Here is a 25756-nt window from a genome sequence, read left to right as displayed (position 1 = left end):
GCCTGTTTTTGACTATCACTGGAATTTGGAAAGCCATTTGATGGGGGAGACGCGGTGTACTATTTTCTAGATCAAAGATCATTAGGTTCGGGTCCTGAACATCGACAGCTCCAATAGCCGACAAAAGCAATTTTCGTTGCGCTGGACATGATTGCAGCACTTCGAGTGCCGACATTGCTGAAGGTGAAACAGCTAAGTCTTCAACAATGTTGTAATTCTGGGCTGCTCTCGCATGTGGATTGAAAGCAGACCTTCGAAGTACACCCTTGGCGGGCGGCTTAATCACTAAGTCTGGGTTAGGTTTTTCGATCTGTAGTGGATCGGAACCAGGAGCTGAGGTTGATGGGTTAGAGTGAGAAGATTCTGCTTCCTTACCATCAACAGGAGCCTTACTACCATAATCTTGCGATCGAGTCGCAATCCTGACATGAGACATCATCAAAATGGGTTCTTCACTGGCATTCGAAGAAGAACCTATCATCTTATTCTCCTGCTCTGGAAATGGATTTTTTAACACAGCAGGAGTGGGAGAACCTTTGACTATTTTCACTACCTCGGCCCGATGAGGGCAGTCTCTCGTAAAATGATCTTCTTCACAAATGAGACAAGGATAACGAGGTTTGCGCTTTTCGTCATTGGTTTCCGACTTTTCCGTTTTCTCCTTTGGAGCCTTGTCTGCTTTAGCCTTCTTCTTTCCTTTCTTCTTTCCACCGTTTTTTGGTTTGGCCGTAGATGACTCTACAGCGTGAATGTCGGCGGTAAGTTCAGGAGAAGACTCTCCTGTCGGAGAATCAGGCAAAGTGATAATTGGAGTATTGAAGCCTTGGAAGACTTCTTCTTACTCTTCGTAGTCACGATACCAATCATACCATCAGCGGCATGAGATCCCGAAGGAGCAGCAGCGATTTGGTTTGACTTTGGAAGATCCGGAATTTTCTCGTGTAACGTACCCGACTGAGTGTAAACTAAGTCAAGGTATTGTGCCTGAGCAATGACTTGCTCCTCAGTAACTACTCCGGCCTTAGCTACATCTTCAGTAATTCTTGGTAATAATGATTTGACAAACCATTCAGCTAAGATTTGGTCCGGGATAAAAACTTTCACTAATCTCCTTCGACGTCTCCACTCATGGATGTGATCAGAAATGTACGTGGATGTCGATTGTTTTAGCGAAGTTAATAATTCTGTACCATTATCGTATCTGACTGGTAACTGAAAATGAGTTAAGAACGAGGTAGCTAACTGGCTAAAGTTGTAAAAAGAGGCCCGTGGTAACTCAATGTACCACTTGGCTGCGAGACCAATGAGTGTACGCTGGAAAAGACGTAAGCGGATGGAATCATCTGAGATGGAATTTGATGCACACCAGAGGTGGTAAGTCATCACGTGATTAGACGGATCCTCTCCAGACTTACCTTCGAACTTGGGTATATCGCTGGGCAACTTATTTGGCATTGGCGGCCAGAACTGAAGATATTGAATTGGATCGTTCGTTAGGCGCGTCAAGTCGGGTAAATCTAAAGTTGCAATAAACGGTAACTGCCGGTTAGGATCTCTAAAACTCTGAGTCACAATACCAGCCCCAGGAGGAGGATATCCAGGATAACTAGGAACAGGAGTCGCATTTGGGATATTATATCCTCCTGGAAAACCAGGATTAACCGGACCGTACTGGGGTTGCTGAGGTTGTTGATAAGTGTACCCAGGATACGGTTGATACTGGTAAACCGGTTGTTGGGCAGCTTGCCCAGGTTGATACTGTCCCTGGTACGGAGGTTGAACAAATTGAGGTTGAGTAGTAACAACCGTACTTGTACCAGGTTGGCCTGCAGGCATCTGGACTGTGGTTTGAACCGTAGGTCCAGACAACGGTACAGATGTCTGAGGAGTGGTTACAGGGACAGTAGAAACCGGAGCTGCCGATACTCCAGAAGTAAGCATGGTAGATGAAGCGGTAGTTGCTGCAGCCGTGTGAGGTGGAGTACCAGGTGCAATTGGCGGCTGAGTAACTACTGAAGTTACAGGGGTCTGAACACTTGACTGGACAGGTTGCGGTTGCTGGGGTGGACCAGGAACTACAGGTTGTCCTGCTTGAGGTACCGACTGTATACTTGGTTGCGACATCTGTTGACCCTGTGACGGATCCCATGTTAACATTCCAGGGTATTGACTCGTAACAGGTTGAGGATACTGAGATCCATAGCCGTATTGAGGATAGGGTTGATAATTGTAAGGTGCAGTCCCATATGATTGCCCTTGAGGTGGTTGATAACCTTGACCAGGGTATTGACCCGTAGGTTGATAACCTTGAGGTAAATACGAGTACTGGGGTTGACCTTGACCTTGAGGTTGGTATCCTTGAGGTTGATACCCTTGGGGTTGATACCCTTGGGGTTGCCATCCTTGAGGTTGCCATCCTTGAGGTTGATATTGATACTGAGGTTGACTTTGGGGTACATATTGAGGCTGGGGTTGATACCCTTGGGGTTGATACCCTTGAGGTTGCCCCCCAGTCACGAATGAAGTACCTTGAGGTTGCCCCCCAGGCATTAACGAAGGTTGCCCCCCAGGCGGTAATTGGCCACCTTGAGGTTGGTTAATGGGAGTTGAACCTGACATCATATAAACATCACCTATACTCAATGGTACATTACCACTGTTTCCAACTAATAACCCATGATCAATGGGTTGAGGAGATGCTCCCGCAAAGGTACCAGAAAGTGATTGATACCCAGTAGGAACAGAAGGACCGCCATGTAAAAATGATTCAGGACTTTGCGTAAACACAGATGACTGACCAGACATATTTACAGGAGAATGAATTCCTCTAGGTGGAAAAGGAGTACGAGGTGTAGAAAAACCTACTGAGTTGTCTAAAAAATTGGTTAATGCAAGGTACCAAGATTCACTTCTAGGAGGACTGTAAAAGATGGATTCACGCTCCCTTAGATCAAGGGTAATTAGATCTTCAGAATCAGAAACGCCTATTTCTTCCTCTGGAACAAGTTCTTCTATAGCAATTAATCCAACAGGAAGATTTTCGGTGATAATTCTTTCTATTCTTGGTGAATCAGGAACACTAGGAGTTGGAGTAACAGGTTCGGAAATTTCAGGTTCTTCGCCTGTTTCACTGGCAGATGAAAAACTACCAGCAAGCTCGGAAACTGTAACAGCTTCGGGATTGTAACCTGTTTCTAAACTTTGGTAATCTGGATGGACTACCAAGGAAGATTCTCCTTCTTCAGGTGAACCTACTCTACTGCCACTAGGAGGAGTTACAAGGACCTTTAAACCTTCTAAATTACTGGGGTCGTCTCGAGGAGGTGAACCCCTAAGTTCACGGGATCTTCTCAACAATTCGGCCACAGAAACAACTTCAGGAGACTGGCCCGCAATTCGACGGGACCGTCTCGGTAATTCCGCCACAATTAAAGATTTTTAACTACAACACACGAAAACAAAGTAAAAATTTCAAATCAAACCACCTAAAGTCTTCTAAAGAACCAAACAAATTTGAAGCACACGCCTAAATAATCTAGAGCGTCAAACCACACACAAACAGTATCTTCCGGACCAAAAGCGCTAGTTGGTGATTAGGCCCAACCTCGCAGGATTCAGTACAGAAATGGCGGGTGGAACAGTTACCCCGACAACCTGCTTAATGAATAGACTGGACCAAGTTCCTCCACTTTAACCGTCTCGAAGTGAAGCGAACCCCCCAGAAAATCCAAGTGAGTATAGCCGACGTCTGCTCCAGGTACAGTGGGACCTTCCCTCCACCGTCACCTTGGGTAGAATCCTAGATATTATGGCCACTAAGGTTACCAATCACAACAATTACACCTGGGGGAACAGTCTAAACTCCGACAGCACGCAAGGGCAGAGTAACAAGCTCAATCCCCTTACCGGCTCCTTGACAGTAATCCAAGGTTTACCGATAAGTGACCCCTGGCTCCTCGACAATGGTTAATCCGAGGTTTACCGTTTGTAATACGTACTGTCTGGCGTCGTTCCCAACGAGGGAGGAATGATCCCCTCACTGGTTCGGACACGAGCTCGTGCTTCTCCTTTAAGAGGAGCTTTCCCAGAATGTAACTGAAACAATTGGATTTGTTCTACTCAAGATAGACTATCTGTTTGGTTTTGTAGTCTTGGAGAGTTAAGTACTCACCTACTCCAAGACCCTAGCCTAAGCTATGTTGGTGCTTTAGAGCCCTAGAAAATAAAAATTACTAGATTGATTTTAATTTAAGCGTTACTTTTAAGGTTGTTTCTTAAGTCAAAAGGTGATGGAAGTGAAACTAGTGGTGTGTTGACTCGACTCGAAACCACTACAAAATGCACCTAGGATGATTTACCCACTACTTTACTTTTTCGATGAATTGTTTTAACTAAAAAGTTGAGAGAATGCAATCTTTATAAAAGCAACTTCTTAATTGAAGACAATCAAAGAAACAATTCGTTTTTCTTTTCCAAGCATAAAAACATAACCTCTCTTTACATGCACAAAAAAACTCTTTTCTTCTTTCAAAAACAAAAAGCTACTTGAAACAAGACTTTTTAAGAATATGTTTTTGTATTTTCTTTTAATAAAGCAAATAAATCTAATATAACCAAAAATCAATCTTAACAACTATTAAAATCTATGAAAATCCACTCATAAGCAAACTAAAGGCAAATTTATTCTAAGCAAGTTTAACGAGGCCAAAACTAACAATGATTATTCTAAGGTGTTTTACTTGATCACAATCAAATCAAGGACTAGCTTATTGCAGAACCAAAAACTAGCCAAAACAAAACTCTAATCTTTTTGTTCTTTTTGTAAAATGGAAATCAATACTTTATAAACAAGCAATTCGAAATTTGACCCAAAACAACTTAAATGGCAAGCTGCTCACACAAGGAGACTTTACGACAGGCCCGACTTCTAAGAAGGTTGACTAACCAGAGAGATCTAAGGTTGGACAACTTTCTACTATCAAAGTCACTACAAAACCTATCCAAAAATCAAACCCTAGGTCTAAACTTCGTTGAAAACCACTAAAACACTCAAAGCTCACAAAACAAGTTCAGGTGAAAATTCTTGACAGGGTACTAAAGGATCTGGGCAAAAAACACTAAGGAAAAACAAAATCTAAAAGCAATTTAAAGCAAAAATGGAATTTTCTTAAAGTTTACAGGAAGACGCAGGCAACCCGTTACAACAGGTGCGGGCCCGCTCTGTGCAGACGGCAACAGCGCGTCCAAAGACGCACTGTGCAGTACTCAGAGGGTGCGTCCTTCTGGAAAAATGAAGAAAAACCAAATCTAACTAAATCTAAAGCTAAGCCACCCAAATACTAATTCTCACAGTCAAAAACCAGAAAATAAAAATGATTTTCTCAAAGCAAAGTTCATATAAAGGAAAAGACTCTCTCATTAATGGATTCCCCAGCGGAGTCGCCAATTTGTCACACGGAATTGGTCAAAGGTGCGGACACGGCTGACCTTCCTAGAAGTCTAAGACATTCTAATGACAAACAAGACAAAATGGAGTGATCTTTCTCTAAATACACCTTTTACAACATGAAAACTACAAGTGTTTAGGCTTACCTTATTCCAAAACGCTGTTGTTGAAGTCCGTTCTTGACGATCCGGATGAGCTCCTCCTTCAAGTCAATTCCTGCAACCACAAACAATCAAACAATTACCAAGCACTTGCATTTCATATAATAAAACATATATTCAACATGCAGACCAAGGAACACATGAAATAACTCATTAACACAAGCTATTGAGAAAAATAAACCAGTTTGTATTAATAACGAAACAAAGAAACTCTTACAACCTGGCCTTGGTGTTGTGCAAGTTCCTCCCAGGGTCCATCAAGGGTTTTCCTCTACTTTGACAAAGCTCACCCTCTTCCAAGTAGAATCAAGTAAAGACAATCTCTCCTCACAAAGGCTCTAATGGAAGACCTAAATCCTGCAGCATTTACCCAAAGAAAATGTATAGCTCCAACCTCTCCTCCCTCTGGCTCAATGTCTTTATTTATAGTGCTGTAAAGAGGTTATTCAGGTCCACTATCAATGGGATCATCCCCCTCTATGGGTGGGATAGCTCCCTTATTGATGGGATAAGTTCCCTCTTAATAGAGATACATGAACCAACTGGAGGCGCATCCATTTCATCAAACTGACCTCTAGAATGTTCTAGAAGTAACCACAAGTAACTTTTTTAAGATGAAACTCGCGCATTTTTCCTTTTACAGAAGGACGCACCTATCCCTTAACATACAGAGCGTCCATGGACGCAGCTTTTGTGAACATGGTCAGCGTCCCCGCAGGTAAGGCTAGAGAGAACCTGCGACCCCAAAGATAAACATAGTTTTTACAAGACTTTCTCTCTTCTTTGAGTTTGAGATGGATAACAGAGGCATAGACTTGCCTAAGAGGGCAGCATGACTGTTGATTTGAGCCATACTAACTGTAAGTAGTCAAGGTGACATTTTTTAGTGTAACAGCGCTCCATGGGCTAATGCTGAAAGGGCCAGTAGTGTATGGATTTGTCTGGCTAAATAACTTTGAACCTAGGTCAGGCCCCCACAAGCCAACAAATGGTTCTGTTGCCGAGAACGGAATCTGCATAGAGATGTGTGATGTCGTACCATTGGAATCCAACTAAGAAATAAATTGAAGGTTGGTTGGACAAAATAATTCACGAGTTCGCGGCGCAGGAGAACAGAAACCCACGACTGTCAAAAGAAGAGTGGTTAGACAATTGTCTATATACGGAGATCCATGAAATCCTCTTCGCGTCCTTCCCTACTGAGCTATACGAGTGGATCATGAAGCTAGCAGATAGCCAAGGAAGGTGGAAACTTGACGGTCCTATTGTGTACATCCCAGAGCTAGTGCGAAGGTTGGAAGCATCGGGGGATAAGATCGTAGGCACTGTCGATCATTGGCTCAATCGTATTATAGTAGGATTCATTACTGAGTTCACGGTTGACACCTCAGTCAGCTATAGTGAGGCAGAGCGACGCTTTCTCGAAGGACCACGAGGTAAGTACGTAAAGTCTTTGAATACTTGGATTAAAATGTTGTTGTGCAAAAAACAGGTTATGCAGTTACCTTGATGTTAGTAGCTACACAAAGCGGAAAGGTTTATAGGAATGAAGGAAACAAGGGTCCAAAAAATATCCCCTTGATTTCACCTCCGCAAGGGGACGATGAAGAGCTCGTCAGGGTCTCTCCATGAAGTGTTATTCAGCGGATAAGACAAAGAATTCCACGAATACCACCTCCTCCCACACCACCACTGGCTTCACCACCATCACCTCCATATTCTCTCGTACCAACTCCACCACCACTGCAATTCAGTATGACAAACACAGTGAATTTGCATGTGTTCAAAGGTTTGGTAAATGAGGATCTGGACCAATTTTGGTTCATTGTAAGGGTTGTATTGGAAGAACAAGGTGTTATCAATGACCATATAAAGAAGGTGATGCTAGTTAGTGCCCTACAGGATCACGTGGTAACTTGGTATATTAAGTACTCCAACAATAACCCGAATGCGAGATTCACGGATATCCAAATAGCACTAAATAGAGAATTTAATAGGCCTAAGTCTGAAGCATTGTGGGATTTAAAGAGATCATGATGCTACCAGGTGAGACTCCTTGGGAACTAGATCAAAGGCTGAAATGTATGATCCATGAAGCCAATATGAATATGATAGATGGACAACATTGCAAGTGGTTTGTAGCTTCGCTACTACCACATTTAAGGAGTGCGTTATCGCAGCAGAAGATAACAACTTAGGCAGAAGCTTTCGATATTTCCATGACGTTTCATGAGACCCCGATGCAAGATCCCAACCTAGGAGTTCAACAGATTCACGTGCAACTGAAGAATCTGTGCCTTGAGATGCAAAGTTTGAAACAGGACAGGATAGTTCGACCAGAAGTGTGCAAAGAAGTATGGTGCGTGAAATGCAAGAGTTAGGGTCATGACAAAGGCCACTTTCCGATTTTTACAAATTACCTCATAGGAGGAGGACCAATGCCTTTAAGGCCGGAAGCTCAAGTAAGACCTAGTGCGACACTTGCTTTGTGGTGTACGATCAGTCAAATAGCAAGAAAACATGCCACAGACAACTACCACTTGTTACAGAAGTATACGCAAAATCCGCAACAGTTGTTCTGCAACTTTTGTAGGTCGGTGGGACATGACGAGCGTACTTGTAGGAGTTATGAATTGATGATGGATAGAACACCCACCTACAGAGTTCAGGCTGAAACATGGCCCCTTGACTAGAATGAAGGGATGGCGCAGACAGGATTTCAGGGGTGCAGACGAGGCTGAGGTGGCGAAGGACCTGATAGAGGTCACAGACAGTTGATTTTCTATAATTGCGGAGGACCAAGACACTATGCCCATGATTGCACCAATCCAACATGCCCATCATGCATGTATTGCATGTTGTTTGATCATGAGACAAAAGATTGTCCTACACTGATATCTAGGATATGAGACAAAGGAGCGCTACTGCCTCCCCCAACTCAGAACCTACAGATGATGAGGTCTAAGCCGTGCGAGGAAGACCCGAATGTAAACATTGTGCTCCAAAGTGGAATTGTGATAGGAGATGACAAAGGCAAACAACCAGAAGTTAGTACTTGGGTTTGCAAAGCTCTGACAAAAGAAGCAGAGTTTGATTTGGAGCGCGCTTGAGAAACCTTCATGGAAGCTAAGAAGAGCTTCGCTGATGCCTCCACTTCAGGAAGCAAAGATAACCTAGAGCCGGAAATGGACCCATCTATGCTCACAATGTTCTTGGAAACCTGTATGAAGTTACTACACAACAGTAACACTGTGAAAGCGTTACAGGAACTTATCAATAGGTGTGCGGGGACCGCGCCAGGAGAACCACATGTAGCTCGTAATATCGGAAAGCAACAGGACGAGAAATGAGACTAACCACGTAGATCGGAGAATACGAAATGGATCAAGTCATCTTAGACTTGGGATTAGATGCGAATGTTCTATCGAAACAAGAATGGAAGTTAATGGGGCAACCTACACTGCAATGGTCTCAAATTCAACTAAGGATGGCAAACCAGCAGAAAATAATACCCATGCAGCAATTGCAGGGAATCACTATGGATATTCAGGGAGTGAGTGTGCTGGAAAATTTCGAAGTCATTCAGATTGTTGATTATAGCAATCCCTACACCACGCTCTAAGGAATTTACTGGGCCACATATCTGAATGGGGTAATTAATATGAAGAAGCAAAAAATGATCTTTGAAAATAAGTCACTGCGCGTAATTATACCCCTGGACCCTACTAAAGTATCACGCTATACAGAGCCGATCCATGACTATGAGAGTGATGATGATCTAGACTGTATCTATAAGATAACAATGCGAGACCAAGACTAGGTGAATCCCACTGTGGATGGACGGATTACATCGGAGCGCGAGAGCTCCTACACTTCAGATTCCGACAAAGAGATAGAACGATGGCAGAATCTATTAGAAAATTATATATTACGGAGCAATGGAACACATAAAATATTGCAGAAATATAAACACAGAAAACGCACAAAACAAGAAAGACACAGATATATGTGGTTCACCCAGTTTGGGCTACGTCCACCCCGAACAGCCAGTCCTTCCTTTCTATTATCCAGCAAAATGAAGAGATACAACCTACAGCAAAACTGCTGTAATATCCTCTGTTTTCTCTCACAGTCTCACCTCTATGTTTCTCGCTCACCGAATACACATCTATCTCATAGCCTCAAATACAATGCCCTCATATAAAGAGAGGTTTTGCCTTCTAGGGCAAAAAACCCTAAACTAAACATAAGTTCTACTGTCAGATCATCCGCCTAATGAACGGCCTAGATTGACTAGAAATTACTATACTTTTACAAGGCAATTTTACAGCTGTTTTTAGCTTCGGGGGCGCTGCCCCCAAAACCCCCCGCCAAGGGGGGGCTCCCAAAAGTCGCTGCCACCCCCCCTGGACCGCCCACGGAAACGATTATTTTACGGGCGGCGTTGCCGCCCCATTTTGAACTGGGGTCCAATATGCCGGTACTATAGAAGATAATCAGGCTCCACACCCAACAGAATCAGTTACATGAGGTAACTACACTGAATTGCAATATGATGACCAGGTCGTTGCACTGCGTGTCGATAGAAGTAAGAGATTTGCCTACTTATGATGGTCTAAATGGTGTAGATACCTTCCTGGATGCATTTGAAAGGGAGGTGCCAGAAAAACAATGCTTCCAGGCCTTGGACTAGGTACTATGTGCTACGCCCGCGAGATGGTGGGGTATGCACAAAGGAAGTTTTGATGATTGGTGAGAATGTAGGAGAATGATGCAAATATGATTTGGGAAGCCTAAGATGTGACTCACAGACAACTATGATGGGAAAGATGATTCGTGCACGCATCTGGCCAAGTGGACGCAGACCTATGGAAAAGATCCCCAACCTGTGCGGATGCACATGTACTCCACGCTGAAATACATGGTCAATAAGCATGTGTTGGGGGGCGACCTTGCAGGTGGCTATTAATGTTGGGAAGAAATTATGCAGGAAGAGAAATTGTGCAAAATATTCTCTGCACAGAAGCATTCAATAAAGTACTAGAAACCATGCTGACCAAGGTATGCAACGTGCAACGAAGTGATTGGAACCTATGCATAACTGCAGTGTTATGGGCTTATCGAATGACATGTAAGAAACTGACAGGACAGACATTTTTTAGGCTTGTCTATGGAGTGGAAGCCATAATTCCTATGGAATGCATCGTGCCTAGTCTGTGCATAATAGCGCTCACAGATATGACGGATCACGGAGCCCTGGAGGAGAGGCTCGCGCAGCTGGATGAGCTCGAAGAAGAATGATTTTTTGCTGGATTTCACCAGCAGGTCCAAAAGCAGCATGAAAAGGCATGGCACAATAGACATATTAAGTTGCGCACCTTTAAGCTGAATGATTTGGTGTTGTGTATGATAGTAAGTTTGATAAATTCCCCTGGAAGCTCATAATGCATTGGCTAGGGCCGTATGTTATTAAGGAGATTAAAAATGGTGGCATGGTATAGATGGTAAGTTAAATGGAGAACCCTTCCCAGGAAAAGTGAATGGCAGTCTTTTGAAGCCATACACAGGTGGCCCAACCATCTGATTGGCCGATAGAAGCATAGTCTTAGCACTCCAGGTAGCTGAAAGGAGGCGTGGGACTATAAACTACTATGCCCGGGAACTGCACGATGTCAGGACTGCACGCAGTGGCGAAGTGTCATAGGGTCCGTGATAGCGTGAAGATAGCTATGCTAGCACGCAGTTTTTTCGAAAAGTGACCGTGACAGTCACTATTCACAATTTGATGCTTGGTTGGAGGCCAAATGAAGCAGGCCATAGGCATTTAAGGCGAACTTTATGGGCTAGATTCTTGAGAATCTACTGCCAATCTAGCATTATTGGATCGAATGGTGGGGGAATGGTTGAATTCAAATTCAAAAGGCGCTATAAATTACAAATGGTTGTCCAGCAAACAACACTTGGCAATTTGAGAACTGAGTTGTTGCTCGCTCAGATATTCATGAACCGAGACTTATTCAATATTCTAAAAGTGAATTCGTTGCTTGAGAAATTACCAGAGACACTGAGAGAACTGTGGAATCACACTATGGCAACACTTGAAGAAGCCATGGACACAGGTGTAGTGATAACAGCGCAGGAAATTGCGGAAGTAGAAGCCCCAAAGAGTGCTAGAATAATCACAGAGGTCCTTAAATCACCCTACACACCGATACCTAAGAAGGATAAGCATGCCATGATACTGGTGAGGATCTCACCTAGAAATCTGCTAAAGACCGAGCTCACAATGGAGGAAAAGGGGAAGGCCATTAATTTGGAGGTTGATGAGGAGGAAGAGTTTGAAGAAATCCTGGTGGAGAAGGAGGATGTAGAGATGGATGTCGAAACCCACGGTGCGGACCCTCTCACCAGGCTGCCTACATATGTTCCTCCACGCAACGCTAAAGCCAAGGTGCCCAAGGATATAGATGAGAGCAAGAGCTCTCTGAAAATTCTGTTGCTCCCAGACGATATTGTGTTTGAGGGAACGCACTTGGTATGGGTTCCTGTATTGAAATTTGAAGATTGGGATCTCGCAGACCACGAGAAATTCCTGTATTTGGTGACCGCGCAGCTAATGTGCTAGAAGACAAATGCGATGATTGGAATGATACAATTAGAGCCACACAAATGGCTCAGAGTTGTTGAGAAAGTAGGGTTTCTAAACCTGCTCTAGGTGCCGCATTACCACCGTGCCCCAGTGACCATTTTCGTCATCAGGCAAATGCTCTGCTTGGTGCATGGTGGGTGCTTGTGATTGGAGGAGCCCATCCCCATCACAGATCATCTAATTCACAGGATCACACAGCTACCTTGCACGAGCAGGAACCAACAAACATTTCAGAGGGAAAAAGTGATGACTTGGCCATTGCGGAGGCCATGAAAAAGAAGTTTAAGTGGGAGAATAAGAAGTGATGGTATGCCATCTCCAGCATCAACAACCCTGCAGTCAAGGTCGCTACACAGATATTGGTAGGGAAGGTGATGCAGAAGTGCCACGCGGATGAGGTGCCCATGCCAGTGGTTGCACTACCAACAATGGGCAGAAGGGGTCCAGTTCAACTAGGCAAACTATCTATGTGGTAACTTCCTTGTGAACTCCCGTGAGGCACAAGAGCAGGGAAAAAATGTTTCATTATGCATGGCTCTTGTTGTTGATAGTACTAGTGGCATGGGAGTTGCCTAAAGATAGCCAATTCCCATCGATCGCGCAGGACCTTCTAGAGGCAGCGAAGTACGCTTCGTTATGGGTAACCAGGGATGCACAAAGGATAAGGGAGAGTAAGATATTTTGGGTGCTCATCGAGATGAACATCAGGATGGGGATCAATCGCAATCCGTAGTTATCACCCACTATCTACAACAGTCTGCAGAGCTTCATGGAGTTCAAAGCATACTTCCATCATGTCTTTATTAGGGCACAGAAGGACCCTACAAAGACATGGCATGAGTTACCATACTTGGCAACCAATGATGTAATCTTCGCGGTCCTTGAGTCTTGGCCACCGGAGTGGCACACTCTAGGTAGCTCCATGATGGAAGCAGAGAAGTCCACAGTGTAGTAGAAGAAGGAAGAGATGAAACTGCAGATGGCGCAGCTGGCAGAAAAGTGCAAGAAGGAAGAAGCAGCGGCTAAGGCCCAGGCGGTGCGTAATTCTACGAAGTTGGCCGAGGAGCAGCAGAAGCAGAGAGCGAAGGACTAAAGTCACCTTCACTCGACCTAGAAACAAACACATAACAAGGTGGCGTGGACCTACAGACTACGTTCACCCAGCTACAACATCCACCACCACGAGAGCATGTAGGGCCGCGAAAGAAGACAAAGGGCTCAAACACTTCATTCGACCCAATCACCCTCACTGAGGGAGATCTACATGATATCGACAAAACGGTGAGGGATGTCATCGCAGAGGCCCTCCAGCCGTTTGAAGGGAAACACTATGTTGGCATTATGATTTAAGTGTTGTCCTTGATGGCAACTCACTCAGAGGTTGGTACAGGTGATGGCAACTTAATCAGAAGACAGATCTCAGTACAACATGCCAAGGAAGCTCATACACGCCGTTTCGTTAAGCCCAAGTCGCGTGTACACGCTAGTTCGATTCAGAAAAAGCGCGTGTATGTGGAAAGGTTCCTTTGGTCCATGGTGGTTAGTCCTTGGAAGTTGTGCCTATGATTTCGGACCATTATGTCTCGACGGGCGTGTCGATCCCTAGTTTTAAAGTTGATGGTATTGTGTTACTATGGTTTTGGCTCTTGGTATTGAGAAAGGCCTAAGGCTATATAAGGAGAAGAAGATCATTAGGCAATATCATCTTTCGACAAGGCTTGAATATCTAAGAGAGAAAGAGATCTGATATGCAGGGTTCGGGTTGCTTGATATGAGCTAAGGAGAAATCACATCGGCGGATGGAAGACTAGATCTAAGGACAAATCGGGATCTAATGGTTTGAAATGCTCTATTATGATATGGTTGATTATGCGTATTTCTAGATCTGCATACTGTCGCAATATTATGTTCTAGATCTAACTGATGTTTGGTACAGCTGCAAGTTGAGAGAATCTATTTTTAGATCTGTACGCAGGTTGGCTTAAGTAAAAACGCGTGTACACGCGGGTTTCGCTCATTGAAGTAGCGTATATCTCTTAAAGCTTATTTTTGGGTTTTGCAGTTGGATCTGACTGTTATTGCAGAGTTCTGTAGACTGCTCTGGGTTCTGGTATCTGGTGATTGACAGGGTTCAGTGGTTCAGTGATTCAAAGTTTGATAATTCTAGTATTGGTTGTTTTATGCTTCATGGATCTGTTATGAAAGTTGAATGAATTGGGTTCTACAGATTGAATGATGTGCTTCAGGAATATCCAGTCTGAAAATGTATGAAAAGTGATACCTGAAAGAAAGAAGATTGTAGGCCAGCACCTACGTACTAGTATCTTGGCTAGTACAAGAGCAAAGGGGGTTGGAGCTCCCTTCCAAGGAAGTTTGGAGAACGAGAGAAGGTTGTAGCCTTCTGCAGGTTGTAGCCTGCGTACTGGTACAAGGCTGCACCAGTACAAAATATTGTAAACTAAAGTTTCTTATTAAAGAAAGATAGAGACAACTTGCAGCAGGTGGTTTTCACCCACATTGGGTTTCCACCTTATATCTTGGTGTTCATGTGTGTGGTTTTTGATCTGTTCTGTTATACTGCACCTGCTTACTGTTAATGTGGTGAATAATGACCTGATGAACTTAACTGAAGAATAAGCTAACTAAATTATGAGTTTTCTTCTTATACGTTGTTTTACTTAACCACAGTAGCGTGTACACGCTGGTTCACCTAACTGAAGTAGCGTATATGTTTCTGAGCATTGAAAAGTTTGATTGATCTGATAATACTGATTCACCCCCCCTCTCAGTATTATTTCCAACAATTGGTATCAGAGCAGGTCCTTCAGAGAAGCTTGATCGCTTGAAGGTAGATCATTCATCATGAGCAGCTACGAGAAAGAAGCATCAATCAGGCCACCGATTTTTGATGGGACAAATTTCAATTATTGAAAGGTAAGAGTTACTGCATATCTTCAATCTCTTGGTACAGAAGTTTGGAACATTGTAGAAACAGGCTATGCTTTTCCTTCAGCTACTCCTACAGATCCAGCTGAGAAAAAGAAGTATGAAACAAATGCAAAAGCAGTCAGTACTCTATTAGGAAGTATATCTCAAACAGAATTCATGAAGGTCATGCACTTCAAATCAGCAAAAGAAATATGGGACAAAATGATCACTAGCTATGAAGGAGATGAACAGGTAAAGCAAGCTAAACTTCAAACTCTCAGGATTCAATATGAGACTCTCAAGATGTATAATGATGAAAGTGTGGCTAATTATTTTCTTCGGGTAGATGAGATTGTTAATTGTATGAAAAATTTGGGTGAAGAAATAAGAGAAACTATAGTAGTTCAAAAGATTCTAAGATCATTATCCCCCAAGTTTGAATCTAAAGTATCTGCAATAGAAGAAAAAGAAAATCTCCGTGTTCTCACTATGTCTCAGCTACATGGAATTCTAACCGCTTATGAAATGAGAAAGGGAGGTCCATCTGACAGAAGGGAAGCTGCTTTTAAGGCATCAGGAAAAGAAGATTACTATGAAGCAAGCCATGTTCCAGAAGAAGAGGAAGAAGAATCAAATTTTGTCAGAAATCTTCAAAGGGGTTCTGGAAGGTTCAGAGGTAAGCTACCTTTCAAATGCTTTGCTTGTGGGAGAGTAGGTCATTATGCTGCAAAATGTCCTTATAAGGATAAAGGAAAAGAACCTGCTAGATGGAACAAGAAACAAAGTGCAAATAAGAAAAGCTACTACACCCATGAAGATAGTGATGGCTTATCAAACAGTGATGAAGATGAACAAGGTAATAAATATAAGCTGTTAATGGCATTTGAAGATGATGATTATGAGGATGCTGTAGATGTGGATAATCTCTATAATGAAATCACTAGACTCAAGAGAGGCATAGAAGAAAAGAATGTGATCATTGATACTTTGCAATTTCAGATTGATGAAAAGGAAAAACATCTTGAAAAACTAGAAGGTGAAATTGTTGGTCTCAGAAAAGAAATTGAGAAAACAAAAGCTATTAATCTTAAATTTGTCAAAGGATCTGAAACTTTGGATGAGATTATCAGTGTGCAGCGGTCTCCTCTAAACAAGACAGGTTTGGGCTATAATGGAGAAACCTCTCAAGCATCCACCTCAAAAAGTTATCTTGATGCAGCAAGAAGAAATGAGCGGAAGAACAATGAAGATAATCAGGTAAAGCAGGGACGAATTACAAACAGAAACTATCAGGGACAATCCTCCTTAAGGATGAACAAAAGCTACAACCAACCACAGGTAAAATCTTCTCAGTTTGGCTCAAGAATAGATGAAAATAGAAATTACAATCAGTTGGCTGGTAGATTCAATAACCGCAGAAGCTTCTTCAATGGACAATGCTTTTCTTGCCACAACTTTGGTCACAGAGCAGCTCAATGTGTTGCATATAAAACAATCATGACTAGGGAAGCTCAAAAACAAAGAAGTATGACAGGGATTACAAAAAGGACCTATAACAACTTTTCGGTTCTTGAAAATGAAGTTGAATGTTCTATTTGCAATAATTTTGGTCATAAAGACTCTGAATGCAGGAGCAGGTTTCAGGAGAAAAAGGAACAAGCCACAAGCACCAAAACATGGAGAATAAAGGAACCTCAAACAGAAAGATGTGGGATAGCATTTTATGCAGAAGGACAGGAAAATCTATGGTACATTGACAGTGGATGTTCGAAACATATGACAGGTGATAAAGAAAAACTTGAATCTTATTCTACTTTAGAAAAGGGAAAGAAAGTTTCTTTTGGAAATGATACTCCTGCAACTATAAAAGGAAAAGGTATTGCTCCTTTGAAAGAAAAAGTCAAGGCTGGAAATGTTTTGTATGTTGATGGATTGAAGCATAATCTTCTAAGTGTCAGCCAGATGTGTGATCAAAAAACCGAGGTTATTTTTAGATCGAATGGATGTCTTGTTCGTGATCTTGATACAGGAAAAACAGTTCTCAAGGCAAAAGAACTCCAAATAATCTGTACATATTTGAAGAAGGACAACAACAATGCTATCTTAGCAAGGATGAAGAGCACTGGTTATGGCATCGAAGGTTGGGACATCTAAGTTTCTCACAAATAAGGAAAGCATGCAAATATCAGGCAGTTCGCGATCTTCCAGATATCAAAATTCCAGACAACACCATATGCAAATCTTGTCAGTTTGGAAAGCAAACCAGAACTAACTTTCCAGAGAAGGAAGGATCAGCTAGCTTGCCTCTTGAGCTAGTCCATACAGATGTATGTGGTCCATTTAGAAAAAGGACACCTCGAGGAGAAGAATATCTGATATTATTCATTGATGATTTCTCAAGGTTTGTTTGGTTAGGGCTTATGAAGCACAAAGATGAAGCATTCGAAAAATTCAAATCCTTCAAAGCATTGGCTGAAAATGAATCAGGACACAAAATTAAGTGCCTCAGATCTGACAGAGGTGGGGAGTTCACATCAAATGAATTTTTCGATTTCTGCGATGAACATGGGATAAGAAGAGAATTCTCTACAGCTAGAACTCCTCAGCAAAATGGGGTTGTGGAAAGAATGAACAGAACTATTCAACAAATGGCTCGTGCTATGCTCGATGAATCAGGTACTCCTGCAACCTTCTGGGGTGAAGCTGCACATGCTGCTGTTATTATTCTTAACAAAACAAATGTCCGAGTAAACAGCACTCAAACACCTCATGAGCTTTGGAGTGGTAAAACTCCTTCCGTGAAGCACTTCAAAATCTTTGGGAGCAAATGTTATATTAAGAATACTGATGAGCAACTTGGCAAACTTGAACCTAGAGCAGATGAGGGCATTCTTCTTGGTTATTCTCCACATAGCAAAGCATACAAGTGCTACAATAAAAGACTTGGCAGAATTGTTGACAGTATTGATATAGTGGTTGATGAGAAGGGATATATTCCTAGGCAAGTTCATCATGAAGACATTGAAGAAGATGAAGGTTACTCTCAAAGGCGAAATAATGAAGAAGAAGAACCTCAAGAAGAAGAAGAATCTCAAGAAGAACCAGAGGAGCAGACAAGAACGGAAGAGAAGACTCCATCCAGATATGTCCAAAAGAATCATCCAGAAACTCAGATTGTGGGGCAGAAAGAAGCAGGAGTACAAACAAGAAGGACACTTGCAGAAGCTTCAAGCTACTTGGCACTACTCTCCTCCATTGAACCACAAAATGTGAAAGAGGCATGCAAAGATGAATGTTGGGTCAAAGCAATGGATGAAGAACTTGAGCAAATCGAAAAGAACAACACTTGGGAATTAGTTCCTAGACCAAAAGATAAGAATGTAATAGGAACAAAATGGGTCTTCAAGAATAAATTAAATGAAAATGGAGAAGTAATTAGAAACAAGGCCAGACTTGTTTGTAAAGGGTATGCACAGCAAGAAGGAATAGATTTTGAAGAGACCTTTGCTCCTGTGGCAAGACTAGAGGCCATCCGAATGTTCCTTGCTCTCTCAAGCTTTCAAAATTTCAAGGTATTTCAAATGGACGTGAAATCAGCCTTCCTGAATGGAGACTTAGAAGAAGAAGTATATATTGAGCAGCCAGATGGTTTCATTCTTGGGAATGATCCAAACCTTGTATGCAGATTGAAAAAGGCACTCTATGGACTCAAACAAGCTCCAAGGGCTTGGTACTATCGGTTGGACAAATATCTTCACCAACAAGGCTTTTCAAAAGGATCAGCAGATAGCAATCTCTATATAAAAGTTGAAAATAACAAATTGCTAATTCTTGTTGTTTATGTAGATGATATTATTTTTGGCAGCAATGAAGAGACCATGAGTCAAAACTTTGCCTTGGTTATGCAGAAAGAATTCGAAATGTCACTTCTTGGAGAATTGACATATTTTCTTGGATTGCAAATCCAACAAAATGAAGGAGGTATCTTCTTGTCTCAAACCAAATACCTCAAGCAGATCTTGAAGAAGTATGGCATGGAAGAGTCAAAGCCAGTATGTACACCCATGGTTACAGGATGCAGCCTCAGTGCAAATGATGAATCAGCAGCAGTTCACCAACCCACTTATAGATCCATGATTGGGAGTTTGCTTTATTTGACAGGTACTCGACCAGATATTACACATGCAGTAGGAATGGTTGGAAGATTTCAAGCCAACCCAAAGGAAACTCATCTTCAGGCAGTCAAAAGAATCTTCAAATATCTTCAAGGGACCCAAAACTATGGCTTATGGTATCCTAGAAATACAGATCTCACTCTTCATGCTTACACAGATGCAGATTGGGCTGGAAGTGTGGATGATAGGAAAAGCACAAGTGGAGGTGCTTTCTTCATGGGTTCCAGATTAGTATCTTGGTTCAGCAAGAAACAAAGTTCGATTGCCTTATCTACAGCTGAAGCAGAATATGTGGCTGCAGCATCTTGTTGCACACAACTTCTTTGGATGATGCAGACCTTGCAGGACTTTCAAATCACTTGCACTCCACCTGTCTCTATCTTATGTGATAATACAAGTGCAATCAGCATTTCAAAGAATCCAGTCATGCACTCAAAGACCAAGCACATACCAATCAAGTACCATTTTCTTCGGGAACAAGTGCTTGAGCAGAAGGTCAAGTTGGAGTATGTTCCTTCTAAGGAGCAAGTTGCTGATATTCTCACAAAACCACTGCCCAGGGAAACTTTTGAATATCTCAGAAAAAGCTGGGAGTAGTTGATGCTTCATCCTGTTGTTGAAGTTTGTTTGTTCTACAGAAAAGTTGGTATACGCAGGTTACGGAAGGGATATGCGCGTATACACGCGGTTTCATGATGGGTAAGTCGCGTATATGTTGGACGCTTGTTGCAGAAAGTATATCCGCGTACATACGCTGTTTTATACAGGAAAAATCGGTATATGAAGTTCTGAACAGCAAGGGAAAACTCTGGAGTTCTGAACAGCAATGGGAATGTCAGAATTCTTCAGGCACAGTTTCAGGGAGTGCAACAGGCACAGGTTCAGGGGGAGCAGCTTAAAAGTCTCATAAAGCATTGTTGGCATTCAGATGTTTTGGTTGTTGGTTTCAGGAGAAGGAGCTCAGAAAGAAATCCTGGTTGCTGATCTAACAAGATGTTTATCAGATGCTGCTGGTGCCTTTCATAAGTCTTGGTCTAGATCTGTTGTCTCTATGTCATGTATCTCTCTTGTCATATTTCTTTTATGGTGTCAAGGTCATGTAACGGCCTATGTTGGTTTCCCCACTATGCCTGGGATGAATGCTGTAATATAATTGGTTGTTTCTGATATGTCCCCTCTTGGTAGGGAGTATGGATGTATGTATTGAGTCCTTTTGTGATAGGACGGTCCCTTATGGTGTATAAGTCTTGGTTCTTGTTGAAGAACATCTTTTGCTGATCTGGCCTACTGTCAGGGGGAGCACGAGTCAGCACAGCCAAGCAGAGGTATCAGCATGTCCTCAGGGGGAGCACAGCCCTTTGCCCTTGATGTCAAAGGGGGAGAGTGACTTGGTGTGGTGGTTGCCATCAAGTCCAAAGGGGGAGATTGTTGGCATTATGATTTAAGTGTTGTCCTTGATGGCAACTCACTCAGAGGTTGGTACAGGTGATGGCAACTTAATCAGAAGACAGATCTCAGTACAGCATGCCAAGGAAGCTCATACACGCCGTTTCGTTAAGCCCAAGTCGCGTGTACACGCTAGTTCGATTCAGAAAAAGCGCGTGTATGTGGAAAGGTTCCTTTGGTCCATGGTGGTTAGTCCTTGGAAGTTGTGCCTATGATTTCGGACCATTATGTCTCGACGGGCGTGTCGATCCCTAGTTTTAAAGTTGATGGTATTGTGTTACTATGGTTTTGGCTCTTGGTATTGAGAAAGGCCTAAGGCTATATAAGGAGAAGAAGATCATTAGGCAATATCATCTTTCGACAAGGCTTGAATATCTAAGAGAGAAAGAGATCTGATATGCAGGGTTCGGGTTGCTTGATATGAGCTAAGGAGAAATCACATCGGCGGATGGAAGACTAGATCTAAGGACAAATCGGGATCTAATGGTTTGAAATGCTCTATTATGATATGGTTGATTATGCATATTTCTAGATCTGCATACTGTCGCAATATTATGTTCTGGATCTAACTGATGTCTGGTACAGCTGCAAGTTGAGAGAATCTATTTTTAGATCTGTACGCAGGTTGGCTTAAGTAAAAACGCGTGTACACGCGGGTTTCGCTCATTGAAGTAGCGTATATCTCTTAAAGCTTATTTTTGGGTTTTGCAGTTGGATCTGACTGTTATTGCAGAGTTCTGTAGACTGCTCTGGGTTCTGGTATCTGGTGATTGACAGGGTTCAGTGGTTCAGTGATTCAAAGTTTGATAATTCTAGTATTGGTTGTTTTATGCTTCATGGATCTGTTATGAAAGTTGAATGAATTGGGTTCTACAGATTGAATGATGTGCTTCAGGAATTTCCAGTCTGAAAATGTATGAAAAGTGATACCTGAAAGAAAGAAGATTGTAGGCCAGCACCTACGTACTAGTATCTTGGCTAGTACAAGAGCAAAGGGGGTTGGAGCTCCCTTCCAAGGAAGTTTGGAGAACGAGAGAAGGTTGTAGCCTTCTGCAGGTTGTAGCCTGCGTACTGGTACAAGGCTGCACCAGTACAAAATATTGTAAACTGAAGTTTCTTATTAAAGAAAGATAGAGACAACTTGCAGCAGGTGGTTTTCACCCACATTGGGTTTCCACCTTATATCTTGGTGTTCATGTGTGTGGTTTTTGATCTGTTCTGTTATACTGCACTTGCTTACTGTTAATGTGGTGAATAATGACCTGATGAACTTAACTGAAGAATAAGCTAACTAAATTATGAGTTTTCTTCTTATACGTTGTTTTACTTAACCACAGTAGCGTGTACACGCTGGTTCACCTAACTGAAGTAGCGTATATGTTTCTGAGCATTGAAAAGTTTGATTGATCTGATAATACTGATTCACCCCCTCTCTCAGTATTATTTCCAACACACTAGTTGGTATTGGGGGCTCTCCAGACACAAATACAGGAGTTTCAAGTGCGCACTCCACAAGCTGGCACAGTGTCCACCAGCCTCGCAGTTGGCTCTTCAACGGTCAAGAAAATGCTACGCGCCAGGATGACCAACATAATAGTGATACCAGATGGGGCACTCATGACAGAGAACGAGGCCGACAGGCCTATGGTTAGTAGTTTGAAAGGGGTCGAGTTAAACATGGCTGCACTCCCTCGGGAGACACTCTATCTTTTGCAGGATGGAGTCACTTCAAAGCTTCGAGCCAGGGAAAGCTGCGCTATATAGGTAATGAGTGTGTAGTGCATCAACATTGAGCAATTGAAACTGCAGTGCAACGAGGCCATGGAGCAGAACATATAGATAGTGCAGGTTGTGGAGGAAGCATGCCAGATGGTCCCAGAGTTGGCCATCCAAGCAGAGGAACTAGTGGAGGTGTGCGTACGAAAGTTAGTGATAGGGGTGTGTGACACAAAAGTAGAAATGGCCAGGGTTCAACTGGAGTTGAACCTTCAGATAGTAAAACAGCAATTGAAGGCCCAGCCTTCAACTCTGCCAGAGGTTAAGGAAGAACGTACCACTGTGATCACAACAACAATGGTGGCGGTTGGCAGTGCAGTGACAAACTGCATGAAGTTGTTCGAGCAGTCACTCGAGGTCCTCACCACCTTGTAGGAGGACCCAAAAATAGAACGCCTAGAGATAGAGGCACGAAAGCTGCAATAGAGATACAATAAGGTAAAAGGGACCAAGTAGATGGTTTCCCTTACATAAAGGCTTGCAAGGATGTAGCAGGAAAAGGCACTCAAGGAGCAGGTGGATGCCGCTCGGCATAAAGAGGCACTTTTGAAAGCCCGCCTATAGCCATGGATCGATGAGGCTTATACCATTATAGCCTCCATTGAAGCAAAGCTCGCGCAGCTACAAGAAACTCAGGAAAGGATTCAAGGTAGCAGTTCAATGACAACAGTCATCGAACAACACATAGAGGAAGTTCAGCAAGCAGCTGCTCAGTGCGCTGCCGAACTTGCAGCGATCCAATCAGAGTTGGGAGGTCTTCGCGCTAAGATCTCTGCACCTGCAAAGTGACTCGAGGGCAAGTCACGATGTTTGTGTTGGGGGCCTATTGGGTGCGGGATCCCCCAAGGGAAGTTTTGGGGCTTAGAGCCCAGATTTTGGTCTAATTTTGTAATTCCAATGTAAAGACTCCGCATTTTGTGGGCGTGAAGTGTGTAGTTTGTTAAAGAGTCATAGGGTTGTCCGCCCTTATTTTTTTAATGTAATGTCGGTTGTAGAAGATCTACCCATGTTCCGCAGACCATGGAATTGTATAAATAGAGCGAAGCTCCAAGTAGTTAAAAAAATCAAACATAGAATATCTAAGGAATAATGATGTATGCGAGATAGATCGGAAGTGTAAAGTTTGGTTTTGGGTCGTAGCATAGGAAGAGGCTCTATAGTTGAGTGCGCAGAGGCCTAGTAGTCCGCAGATGAGTGCATGGACCCCTGCAGCTGAATGCGCAGGGCGAGTCGAGTCTGTAATCATCTAGAAGTATTAATAAAGAGAAGTTTCTATCAATTCTACGTCTTTATTTCCTGTTTGTGCATCTATTATATTGGGTATGAATTTCACTTCTAATGCTTAGATGATTCGTGAATCTGTATAATTGTATTAGTTAAGTAACACAAGTTAGAATATCTGGCTACACGAAGATAATTAAGATCTACTAATAAGATAAGTAAGATATGCAGTCTAGTATGGGAAATAGTACAGTTCGCTGCCATAGCAGCACGAAAGCCTCTCAACCCCTTGTTAGGGCTGTGTGAAAGACGATTGTAACAGTTCACAAGGGTACTGAAGGGTGGAAAAAAGTGCAAAGAACCTGCGCGAAGATAGGTATAGTTGGACGAAACCGACATCACAACCATCTCAAGGGTGCGGAAACTTGGTTCCAACATCCCCCCATACTGATTCGGGTGAGACTTTAGTCCACGCTCCACGGGCAGATGCCGAAAGGGCTTGTAGTGTAGGGATTTGTTTGTCTAAATAACTCTGAACCTGGGTCAGGCCCCCATAAGCCAACACCTTGACAGATCTAGCTATAACTAGACACTATTTTTTATAACTATCAAATACATGTCCATGAAAATAGCACATACTGACATAATGTCAAACGAAATCAATGTTAAGAAGACTTTCGGTTTGCAATTCACTCATTCGTTTGGAATTAGAGTTTCCAAACATAGCCAAAGGAATTCTTTCCCAATTCGTTTCTTTTACCTTTTTACCTTGTTGCAATTGAGGCTTACTATGTACTATCACATCACCCAACTGTTAGTTATATAAACACATCAATTGTTACCTTGTCTAAGCATGTTTTCCTGCAATTGTTTACACATGTCAACCACATGTTCCAAATATCAATACAATCATATCTATCAATTTGAAATAATCATTTACCAAGACTAACAATCATGTCATACTCAACAATCAACTCACATTCACCAGTCATGACACATAATTCTACAACTATCACCTACTTACACTCAAGTACATATCAGCTGTCTCAACACATATGTATAAGTACATCCATCTTAAAACAAGATCATTTCGGCAACAAATATTATAGACACATGCTAATATCATTCAAGTAATCAAACATTCAGACAACAAATAGATGACATAATAGACACTAAACACTCGAGCACCAAATAAACGACATATTCCAACATTCAAACACCAAATAGATGACATAAGAAAACTAATACCTTAATTTATCTCAGGGAAGGATATCTTGTCTGTACAATCAATTTAGATTAGCATGATATAACTTCAAAACACATAAAATTAAACATAAATAAGTTCATGAAATCCATAACAGTAAGAAGCTAACATGTTCACAGCATAAGCTCATAAACAATTGTCATTCATGCATAGAAATCGCATACGCACAGTCAATTTAGATTAGTACAACAGACTATCACAAATAAGTCGACTCATACCTGAATACCATAACCAAAATCATCTGCATAGACCAATCCCAGGTTAGCATGATACATTTAACATCAAGATCATAATGTAATAACCCTAATAATAAATTTAACTATCATATAACAACAACAAGTTAACCTATAACATACTCAACAACAACATATAACATATAACATAATCATAACAAGTTAACCTATAACATACTCATCAACAACATATAACATAATCATCAAGTTATCTAACATAAAACAACAATAGCATTGCATACAACCATAGGTTACTATCATTCATGACTATCTGACACATGTTCATATGAATATAGTAATCAAATATCATCTATAATGTATGTAACCATAACATCAATAGGATGAAAGGCATACACATAACCATAGTGCATATAATAATCCTTAACCTACATACCTGCATGCCCAAAATACAAACTTGTATGACGACATGCTCTTACCTCAAGGTCTACTACTGCAA

Source organism: Pinus tabuliformis, chromosome 1_2, assembly GCF_031772625.1.
Source record: "Pinus tabuliformis cultivar Carrire ecotype Pingquan chromosome 1_2, CPIR1, whole genome shotgun sequence".
NCBI classification, from domain to species: Eukaryota; Viridiplantae; Streptophyta; class Pinopsida; order Pinales; family Pinaceae; genus Pinus; species Pinus tabuliformis.
This window is presented reverse-complemented; position numbering follows the sequence as displayed.